The 11,970-nt window shown below is 46.5% G+C and overlaps 1 protein-coding gene across 1 annotated transcript in view; it reads right to left on the reverse strand.

The window, feature by feature from the left end:
* LOC123768337 (gamma-butyrobetaine dioxygenase) overlaps window positions 1-1,353 on the reverse strand; it is a 278,683-nt gene extending 277,330 nt beyond the window's left edge. The window contains 1 exon segment of the mRNA XM_069306882.1: window positions 1,154-1,353. The gene's annotated coding sequence lies outside the window, so the exon portion shown is untranslated.
* Between the last annotated feature and the right edge of the window lie 10,617 nt (window positions 1,354-11,970).

Below are 11,970 nucleotides of genomic sequence, written 5' to 3' on the forward strand. Positions count from 1 at the left end.
CCATTATTGAACAAGGTCTGCCTTATTCTACATAACTCCTTATCCACATGCTTCCACCCAGAGCTGTGAGTGAGAGCTCGGTCGACGTAAGCGTTCACAACACTCAGTTTGTATCTCTCCGGGCAGTCGCTGTCAGCATTAAGGCACATACTTATGTTTCCCATTAGTATATACTGTATGATGAAAGATCCCATTCCGTTCCTTGACTGTTACAGCTAAGAAGGGCATCTTACCCCTACTCTCCATCTCATAAGTGAAGATAAAAAGCGAACTTTGCTTGCATGCTTCCTTTAACTGCAGCTGTCATTATCATATCTTATCAATCACAATAATGTGGCTGAAGATATGATAACCAAGCCACACACTAGAAAATGAAGAAACGACGTCGTTTTAGTCCCTCCTCGACCATTATCAAGTCGATTGTCATGAATCGACTTGATAACACAAACAATATGGTCCAGGACGGACCGAAAGGTCTTCGTCACTTCTTCTGGTGGGTGGTTTGGTCATCAAACCCCTCCCATGAAACTATTACAAATCCACTATGAGCTCACAGTATAAAACAGAAGAAAGAATAATAAAAAATATAATTTAAAGAAGAGTGAAACCGACAGCCCCAGACAAAAGATTGGAATTCGTTATTTACTATAAAAAAAGGACAGCTGATTTAATACTTAAGAACAGCCCCAATAAACAATACAACAACATAGAGGTACACAACATACCTGGCGAGGCTACAGGTGGTAACATAAGAGGTACACAAAATACCTAGCAAGGTTACAGGTGGTAACATAAGAGGTACACAACATACCTAGCGAGGCTACAGATCGTAACATAAGTGGTACACAACATACCTAGTGAGGCTACAGATCGTAACATAAGTGGTACACAACATACCTAGCGAGGCTACAGATCGTAACATAAGTGGTACACAACATTCCTAGCGAGGCTACAGATCGTAACACAAGAGTACACAACATACCTAGTGAGGCTACAGGTGGTAACATAAGAGGTACACAACATACCTAGCGAGGTTACAGGTGGTAACATAAGAGGTACACAACATACCTAGTGAGGCTACAGGTGGTAACATAAGAGGTACACAAAATACCTAGCGAGGTTACAGGTGGTAACACAAGAGTACACAACATACCTGGAGTGGTTCTGGTTGGGTTATGGGGTGAGGCACAGTGGTCCAAGGTCGTCTCGGTAAAGATGGCCTTGAGTGTTCACTTTTCTACCCCCTGTCTGGTGCTTCCTTTTGATATATTAATGGATTTGGTTAACAATTTTAATCGGTATGAAAATGTGTGTTTGACTGTCATTTAATTATTAAAGAAAACTGCGAACCCCATGTCAGAGCTGTAGGCAACTGCACAGTGATCTCACCACCCGCCTCTTCCCACCCACCTCCCACCACTTACCACCCACCTCTCACCACTTACAACCCACCTACTACCACTTTCCACCCACCTCTCACCACTTACAACCCACCTACCACCCACCTCTCTCCACTTACAACCCACCTACCACCACTTTCCACCCACCTCTCACCACTTACAACCCACCTCCCACTACTTACCACCCACCTACCACCACTTACCACCCACCTACCACCACTTACCACCCACCTACCACTACATACAACCCACCTCCCACCACATACCACCCACCTCCCACCACATACCACCCACCTACCACCACTTACCACCCACCTACCACTTACCAGCCATCACTCACTGCCCACCACTTACCAGCCATCACTCACTGCCCATCTCTTCCCAGCTACCTCCCACCACTTACCACCCACCTCCCACCACTTATCACCCACCTCCCACCACTTCCCACCCACCTACCACCAACTTACCACTGCTTACCAGCCATCATTCACTGCGCACCTCTTCCCAGCTACCTCCCACCACTAATCACCCACCTCCCACCACTTACTACCCAACTACCACTACGTACCACCCACCTCCCACCACTTCCCACCCACCTACCACCACTTACCACCCACCTACCACTGCTTACCAGCCATCACTCACTGCCCACCACATACCAGCCACCACCCACCACCCACCGTCCACTGCCCAGCACCAACCAGCCACCACTTATCACCCATTACCCGCTGCCCATCTCCCACTGCCCACCACTTACCTCCCACCATCCATCGCCCCGACACTCACCACCCACCGTCCACTGCCCAGCACCTACCACCCACCACTCATCGCCTACCACCGTTCACCCACTGCCCATCACTAACAGCCACCTCCCACCATCACCCAGTGCCCAGCACTTACCACACACCACTTACCCGCCACCACCCAATGCTTACCATCACCCACTGCCCACCACTTAGCACCCATTACCCACTGTCCATCGCCCTCCACCCACTGTCCATCGCCCACCACCCACTGTCCATCGCCCACCACCCACCACATATTGCCCGCCACTCACTTCAATTTGAAGTTGCAGAAACATTGATGTGTGAAGCTGTAAATAGGTTGCTGCAACTTTCAGTGGCAATGTTGTCTATACAGAGTTTGAAACCTTGTAGCCCCTTTTTAAGTTGCCTCAAAGTCGCATAAGTCATTGGCTCAAAGCAAGCAAATACAAATTATATAAATATTTAAAACAAATGTAGCAATAATAGAAGACATTTTATTGTTATTTATACCTTTATTTTTATTTAATGCGGATTTAGTGGTTGTGGATATTTAATTTTAATTAATTGATTTATTTTCACTTCATGAAGAATCAATGGTTGTTGACAGTTTTGAAGGCTGTGGTGGTTGTAGTTGTGGCTGGAGGTAGTGGTGGTTGATGGCTAGTGGTTGATGGCTGGTGGTTAGTGGTAGATGGATAGTGGTTGGTGGTAGATAGTTGTAGTTGGCAGTAGTGGTGATTGATAACTGTGGTTAGTGGAAGTGGTGTTCATTGCTTTGAATGGTAAGAGTGATGTTAATGGTTGTGCTTGGTGGTAGTGGTTGTTGATAATTGTAGTTTATGGTAATTGTAGTTCTTGGTAGTGTTAGTTCATGGTTGTGGTTGGTGGTTAATGATTGTGTTTTTTTGGAAGTGGTAGTTGGTGGTAGTGGTTCTCCATCAAGTGGTGGTGGATGATTGTTGTTGGAGGTAGTAGTGGTTGATGATACTGATGGTTGATTGATGTGTTGACTGTAGTGGTAGTTGGTGGTAGTGGTGGTTTATAGTAGAGGTGGTTGATGCTAGTGGTTCATGGTGGTGGACGTAGATGGTTGTGGTTGATTGTAGAGGTAGTTGATGGTTGTGTTTGGTGCTAGTGGTAGTTACTGTTTGTGGATGGTGGTGGTAGTAGTGGTTGATGGTTGTCGACAGTGATGATTGAGGTGGGTGGCAGTGATGTTTGATGGTTGTGGTTGGTGACAGTAGTGGTTCAAGGTTAATGTGGAAGTAGTGGTTGATGGTTGTTGTGGTTGGTGACAGTGGTGGTTGATTGTTGTGGCTGGTGGTAGTGGTGGTTAGTGGTTGTGGTGGTTGATGGTTTTGGTTGTTGGTTGTTGTGGTGGTTGATGGTTGTGGTTGTTGGTGGTAGTGATGGTTGTGGTTGTTGGTGGTAGTGGTGGTTGCCCAGCAAGCACCAAACGTTTACAAAACGTTTTTAATTGGTTGTAGGAAGATAACACTGACAATATATATGAAGACGTATTTTAAACAAAAAAGTGTGTTAATTTGTCGTTCAAATCTGATTGACTGAGATAATTTTACCGAACATACAATTGATGATTTTATGACTTTTAATGCATGCATTTTAACTAAAGTACAATTATTTACCTTACCTGCTTGTAATTGTTGTGTATTTGCAATTGCTTGTGTGTGATTGAGTTTGTGTGTGAGCTTCTTTGTTTTTGTTTGTTTTTGTATTATGTTTGTGTATGTTTGTGTGTTTTGTGTATGTGTGTGTTTTACTATATGTGCCTGCATAGTCGAGCTATTAGATCTTGGACCACGCCTTTCTAACTAATCAATTTTTCTCTATTATATCTACTACAGATTTTACTCTTTAACACACAGACACACTAAACAACCCCCTCCCCCCTGGAAGCAGCCTGTAGCAGCTGTCTAACTCCCAGGTACCTAGTTCGCTGCTAAGTGAACAGAGACACCAGGGTAATAGAAACTATGCCCATTTGTTTCTGCCTCGGCCGGAATCGAACCCGAGAACTTAGGACTATGATCCCCGAACACTGTTAACTCAGCTGCAAGGTGTTTTTTCATGTGTGAGTTTGTTTGTGTGTGTGTGTTTGTGTTCTTGTGTGTTTGTGTTCTTGTGTGTTTATGTGTATGTGTATAATTGTGAGCGTGTGTGTTTATGTATGTGTATGTACTCACCTAGTTACTCACCTAGTTGTGTTTGCAGGGGTTGAGCTCTGGCTCTTTGGTCCCGCCTCTCAACCATCAATCAACAGGTGTACAGATTCCTGACCCTATTGGGCTCTATCATATCTACACTTGAAACTGTGTATGGAGTCAGCCTCCACCACATCACTTCCTAATGCATTCCATTTGTCAACCACTCTGACACTAAAAAAGTTCTTTCTAATGTCTCTGTGGCTCATTTGAGCACTCAGTTTCCACCTGTGCCTCCTTGTGCGTGTGCCCCTTGTGTTAAATAGCCTGTCTTTATCTACCCTATCAATTCCTTTCAGAATCTTGAATGTGTGTATGTATGTGTGTGTGTGTACTCACCTAATTGTGCTTGCGGGGGTTGAGCTCTGGCTCTTTGGTCCCTCCTCTCAACCGTCAACCAACAGGTGAACAGGTTCCTGAGCCTACTGAGCTCTATCATATCTACATTTGAAACTGTGTATGGAGTCAGCCTCCACCACATCACTTCTTAGTTCATTCCATTTATCAACTACTCTGACACTGAAAAAGTTCCTTCTAATGTCCCTGTGGCTCATGTGGGTACTCAGTTTCCACCTGTGTCCCCTTGTTCGTGTACCACCAGTGTTGAATAGTTTATATTTGTTTACCCGGTCGATTCCCCTAAGGATTTTGTAGGTTGTGATCATGTCTTCCCTTACTCCTCAGTCCTCCAGGGTCGTAAGGTGCATTTCCCGCAGCCTTTCCTCGTAACTCATGCCTCTTAGTTCTGGAATTAGTCTAGTGGCATACCTTTGGACTTTTTCCAGCTTCGTCTTCTGCTTGACAAGGTACGGGCTCCATGCTAGGGCCGCATACTCCAGGATTGGTCTTACATATGTGGTGTACAAGAGTCTGAATGATTCCTTACACAGGTTCCTAAACGCTGTTCTGATGTTAGCCAGCCTCGCATATGCCGCAGACGTTATTCTTTTTATGTGGGCTTAAGGAGACAGGTTTGGTGTGATATCAACTCCTAGATCTTTCTCTCTGTCTGTTTCATTAAGTACTTCATCTCCTATTCTGTATCCTGTGTCTGGCCTCCTGTTTCCACTGCCTAGTTTTATTACTTTGCATTTACTCGGGTTGAACTTCAACAGCCATTTGTGTGTGTGTGTGTGTACTCACCTAGTTGTGTCTGCAGGATCGAGCATTGACTCTTGGATCCCGCCTTTCGAGCATCGGTTGTTTACAGCAATGACTCCTGTCCTATTTCCCTATCATACCTGGTTTTAAAATTATGAATAGTATTTGCTTCCACAACCTGTTCCTGAAGTGCATTCCATTTCCCCACTACTCTCACGCTAAAAGAAAACTTCCTAACATCTCTGTGACTCATCTGAGTTTCAAGCTTCCATCCATGTCCTCTCGTTCTGTTACTATTCCGTGTGAACATTTTGTCTATGTCCACTCTGTCAATTCCTCTGAGTATCTTATACGTTCCTATCATGTCCCCCCTCTCCCTTCTTCTTTCTAGTGTCGTAAGCCACAGTTCCCTCAGGCGCTCTTCATACCCCATCCCTCGTAGCTCTGGGACGAGTCTCGTTGCAAGCCTCTGAACCTTTTCCAGTTTCATTATATGCTTCTTCAGATGGGGACTCCATGATGAGGCGGCATACTCTAAGACTGGCCTTACGTAGGCAGTGTAAAGCGCCCTAAATGCCTCCTTACTTAGGTTTCTGAATGATGTTCTAACTTTTGCCAGTGTAGAGTACGCTGCTGTCGTTATCCTATTAATATGTGCCTCAGGAGATAGATTAGGTGTTACGTCCACCCCCAGGTTTCTTTCACGCGTCGTTACAGGTAGGCTGTTCCCCTTCATTGTGTACTGTCCCTTTGGTCTCCTATCTCCTAGTCCCATTTCCATAGCTTTACATTTGCTCGGGTTGAATTCTAGTAGCCATTTCTCTGACCATCTCTGCAATCTGTTCAGGTCCTCTTGGAGGATCCTGCAATCCTCATCTGTCACAACTCTTCTCATCAACTTTGCATCATCCGCAAACATCGACATGTAGGACTCTACGCCTGTAAACATGTCGTTAACATATACAAGAAATAGAATTGGTCCCAGCACCGATCCTTGTGGTACTCCACTTGTTACTGTTCGCCAGTCCGACTTCTCGCCCCTTACCGTAACTCTTTGGCTCCTTCCTGTTAGGTAGTTCCTTATCCATTCTAGGACCTTTCCCCCCACCCCCGCCTGCCTCTCGAGCTTGAACAGCAGTCTCATGTGCGGTACTGTATCAAAGGCTTTTTGGCAGTCCAGAAATATGCAGTCTGCCCAACCATCTCTGTCCTGTCTTATCCTCGTTATTTTATCATAGAATTCCAGAAGGTTTGTTAGGCACGATTTCCCTGTCCAGAACCCATGTTGATGTTTGTTCACAAACCTAATGTTCTCCAGGTGTGCAACCAGTCGCAGCCTAATTATTCTTTCCAGTATTTTACAGGGGATGCTTGTCAGTGATACAGGTCTGTAGTTAAGTGCCTCCTCCCTATCTCCTTTCTTGAAGATCGGCACGACATTTGCCTTCTTCCAGCAACTGGGCAATTCTCCTGACATAAGTGACTCATTAAAGATCATTGCCAGAGGCACGCTGAGGGCCTGTGCTGCTTCTTTTAGTATCCACGGTGATACTTTGTCTGGTCCAACTGCTTTAGTTGCATCTAGAGTTGTCAACTGTTTCATTACCTCCTCTGCTGTCACCTCTATATCTGATAGTCTTTCATCTAGGGTAACCCCTTCCAACAATGGGAGCTGCTCAGGCTCGGTAGTGAACACTCCATGGAAACTGACATTCAGTGCCTCGCAGATTTCCTTGTCACTTTCAGTATATGCCCCCTCTGTCTTCCTTAGTCTTGTCACTTGGTCGTTCACCGACATTTTTCTTCTTATATGACTGTGTAGTAACTTAGGTTGTTTTTTCGCTTTGATTGCAATATCGTTCTCATAGTCCCTTTCCGATGTTCGTCTTATGTTAATGTAATCGTTCCTAGCTCTGTTGTATCTGCTTCTGTTGTCCTCTGTTCTTTGTCTTCTGTACTTCCTCCACTCCCGTCTGCTGGCCATTTTTGCTTCCTGACACTGTCTATTAAACCATGGGTTATTATATTCCTTCTTATTTTTTCCCTTTACCGTTGGTATAAATCTCTCTTCGGCCTCCTGGCATTTCTGTATGACTAGGTCCATCATATCTTGGACTGTTTTTCCTCTAATTTCTTCCTCCCACTGCACTTCACCCAGATAGTCCCTTATCCTCATATAGTCCCCTTTCCTGTAGTCAGCTCTCCTTTCCCAGATCTCTTGTCCCATGGTCATAAGTTTGAATTCCATCATGTAGTCAAAGACTAGGACACAATGGTCACTGGCCCCTAGAGGTATTTCATGCTCTAAATTCTCGATATCTTCTACGTTCTGGGTGAAAATCAGGTCTAATAGGCTCGGTGCATCTCCTCCTCTTTCCCTTGTGTCTTCCTTCACATGTTGTGTCAGGAAATTCCTGTCTATAACATCTACTAATTTTGCTCCCCACGTTTCGTCCCCTCCATGGGGATTCCTTGATTCCCAATTTATCTCTCCATGATTTAGGTCCCCCATGATCAGCAGCTTCGCTCTCATTCTGTGGGCTAGTGTTGCTGCCTTCTGCAGTTCATCTATACATGCTTTGTTGTTGTCATCATACTCCTGCCTGGGTCTTCTACTGTTTGGTGGGGGATTGTAGATTACCAGGATCACAATCTTCCTCCCATCTACTGTCAGAGTTCCATGTATGATGCTTGTGCACTCATTGGTAACTCGATTTCCCAGGTCTTCAAACTTCCATTTCCGCTTTATTAGGAGTGCTACTCCCCCTCCCTGTCTCTGTGTCCTCTCTTTTCGTATCACCTGGTACCCTTCAGGAAAGATTGCTTCTGAGATCATGTCATTAATTTTAGTTTCCACAATTGCAACTATGTCAGGATCTGCTTCACTCACTCTTTCTTTTATCTCTTCTGCTTTATTAGATACCCCATCAGCATTGGTGTACCAAACCTTGAGATTCTTCATGGAAACTCTTGTACCAGAGTTCTCCCTTTCTCTGGGGGTCTGGGGGATCTGGGGGATGTCTGGGGGGTGACTGGGGGCAGAGGGGATCTGGGGGATCTGGGGGGTGTCTGGGGGATGACTGGGGGCGGGGAGGGTCCGGGGGATGTCCGGGGGATCCGGGGGGTGTCTGGGGGGGTCCGGGGGGTGTATGGGGGATGAAAGAGTTCAGGAGGGGGGTGTTCAGAAAGAGTGCTTGGGGGGCTACTGGGGGCTGGGCTTCTAGGAAGGTAGGTAGGAGGGTCTGGGGTAGGGCCTGGGTAGGTAGGTCTGGAGTAGGAAGGGCATACTGGGTCTGAAGATTAGGGAGGGCATAGAGGGATTGGGAGATAGCGTAAGGTTGGGAGACAGATAGAGGTTGAGAGGTTGGGAGGGGGAAGGATAGAGGGGGTGGGGGGGACCTCCCACCTCCCTCGCAAGGGTGGGGGGTCACATGGAAGGAGAGGGGATGAGGAGGGGTGAGGGCTGGGTAGGCTTTGGGTGTTGAGGGGATGAGGTCTGGGTGGGTTCTTGGGGTTGAGGGGATGAGGTCTGGATGGGTTTTGGGGGTTGAGGGGATGAGAGCTGGGTGGGTTTTGGGGTTGAGGGGATGAGGGCTGGACGGGTTTTGGGGGCTGAGGTGATGAGGGGGTCCTTGGAATGTGGGATGAATTTGACTCCAGTGGGGTCAGAGGGGTCAAGGGATGTGCTGGGGAGATAAGCAGGGGCGGCTGATTTGGGGAAGGGGTGACCTGAGAAGCACGTGTGAGCTGGTTAGCATGGGGTGGTTTAGCACTGGGGTGTGTAGCTGCGCTCAAATGGGAAGAGTCGTACTGTTGTTTGCTTGCTCTGTGGGCAATCTGTTCCTCCTTCGTCATGAATTTGTCAATAAATACGTTGTAGTAATTTTCGCTACCTCTGAGTAGGTGTTTGTGATGCAGTATGTAATCCACTGCCTCTTCGTTAGTGAACTGTACCAGGACAGGTCGTTTCCTGTTACAGTTGTATGGTCCAATGCGTCGGTGGACTTGCACCTCATTCCCTGCCATCTGGGCTCTCATGTCTCTCAAGATCCCCTGTAGTTCCAAATCCTCAATCTCCATCCTTTCCTGCCTCGATGGTGCCCTGGCTTCAAGTAATCCATGGATTATGATTGTCCTCTTTCTCAGTTCAGGGTCATGCTGGTGGCCCTCTCCCTGGCTGACCCCCACCCCTCCTACACCCGCTACTCCACCTACTACTACTCCCCCTTCCCCTGCCAAGCTTCCCCTATTCCTGCCAAATTCATTAGTAAGCCTAGATATTTCTCCTTGCCATTCTACCCTGCTCTTCCTGATTTCCTCTTGAATATAATCCATAAACTCTTGTTTGAGTCTTTGAACCTCGCCCTGTATCTTATTAAAGACTTCACTTTTAATCCCCTGGATTAGATCATCTATCCAAACATCCCTCTTCTCTACAAATTTCCCAGTCATCTTCTCCACAAACCTATCTTCTTCCTCAATCATAATACTGTTGGACCTAGACGCCCTTCCTGACCTAGTCATTGCTATAATGCAACCTTACCCACTGGGGTTCCAAGTATCTTACCGTCCTGCTAACACAATAGGTGAGTGAATCTCCAAGCGTCGTCCCACGTGGTGGTAGAAGGTTGCTGCCGGGGTGAGGTCACGCGGTCAGAGGTCGGTGAGGTCTGCTCCACACTGCCACAATACTTCCTCAACTATTTTGAATTACGCTATTTAAACTGTTTTTCTTCACTACCTTATGGCTCTGGCCAAAACTCAAGGTTTTTTCATTCACTTGTACACACTTTTTCACTTCGAAGTTGCCTGATTACCCCTCCCACTCCACTAGTGAACCAGGAGCTCCCAACCCACGTCCACCCAACACGATGGTCACAAGACAAGTTTGTGTGTGTGTGTGTGTGTGTGTGTGTGTGTGTGTGTGTGTGTGTGTGTGTGTGTGTGTGTGTGTGTGTGTGTGTGTGTGTGTGTGTGTGTGTGTGTGTGTGTGTGTGTGTGTGTGTGTGTGTGTGTGTGTGTGTGTGTGTGTGTGTGTGTGTGTGTATGTACTCACCTAGTTGTGTCTGCCGGATCAAGCATTGACTCGTGGATCCCGAGATCCAAGAGATCCCGATCCTTGGATCCCGAGATCCCGATGTGTGTGTGTGTGTGTGTGTGTGTGTGTGTGTGTGTGTGTGTGTGTGTGTGTGTGTGCTCACCTAGTTGTACTCACCTAGTTGTGCTTGTGGGGGTTGAGCTCTGGCTCTTTGGTCCCGCCTCTCAACTGTCAATCAACAGGTGTACAGGTTCCTGAGCCTATTGGGCTCTATCATATCTACACTTGAAACTGTGTATGGAGTCAGCCTCCACCACATCACTTCCTAATGCATTCCATTTGTCAACCACTCTGACACTAAAAAAGTTCTTTCTAATATCTCTGTGGCTCATTTGGGCACTCAGTTTCCACCTGTGTCCCCTGGTGCGTGTGCCCCTTGTGTTAAACAGCCTGTCTTTATCAACCCTGTCGATTCCCTTGAGAATCTTGAATGTGGTGATCATGTCCCCCCTAACTCTTCTGTCTTCCAACGAAGTGAGGTTTAATTCCTCGTAGCTCATACCTCTCAGCTCGGGTACTAGTCTGGTGGCAAACCTTTGAACCTTTTCCATTTTAGTCTTATGCTTGATTAGATATGGACTCCATGCTGGAGCCACATACTCCAGGATTGGTCTGACATATGCGGTATATAATGTTCTGAAAGATTCCTTACACATGTTTCTAAAGGCCGTTCTTATGTTAGCCAACCTGGCATATGCTGCTGATGTTATCCTCTTGATATGATCTTCAGGGGACAGGTCTGGCGTGATATCAACCCCCAGGTCTTTCTCTCTCTCTGACTCTTGAAGTATTTCATCTCCCAAATGGTACCTTGTATTTGGTCTCCTGCTTCCTACCCCTATCTTCATTACATTACATTTGCTTGGGTTAAACTCTAACAGCCATTTGTTCGACCATTCCTGCAGCTTGTCCAGGTCTTCTTGAAGCCTCAAGCTGTCCTCCTCTGTCTTAATCCTTCTCATAATTTTGGCGTCGTCAGCAAACATTGAGAGGAATGAGTCTATACCCTCTGGGAGATCATTTACGTATATCAGAAACAGGATAGGTCCAAGTACAGAGCCCTGTGGGACTCCACTGGTGACTTCACGCCAGTCTGAGGTCTCACCCCTCACTGTAACTCTCTGCTTCCTATTGTTTAGGTACTCCCTTATCCACTGGAGCGCCCTACCAGTTACTCCTGCCTGTTTCTTCAGCTTATGCATCAACCTTTTATGGGGTACTGTGTCAAAGGCTTTCCGACAGTCCAAAAAAATGCAGTCCGCCCACCCTTCTCTTTCTTGTTTAATCTTTGTCACCTGATCGAAGAATTTTATCAAGCCTGTAAGGCAAGATTTACCCTCCCTGAACCCATGTTGATGGGTTGTCACGAAGTCTTTTCTCTC

This window comes from Procambarus clarkii, chromosome 59 (genome assembly GCF_040958095.1).
Source record: "Procambarus clarkii isolate CNS0578487 chromosome 59, FALCON_Pclarkii_2.0, whole genome shotgun sequence".
NCBI lineage: Eukaryota > Metazoa > Arthropoda > Malacostraca > Decapoda > Cambaridae > Procambarus > Procambarus clarkii.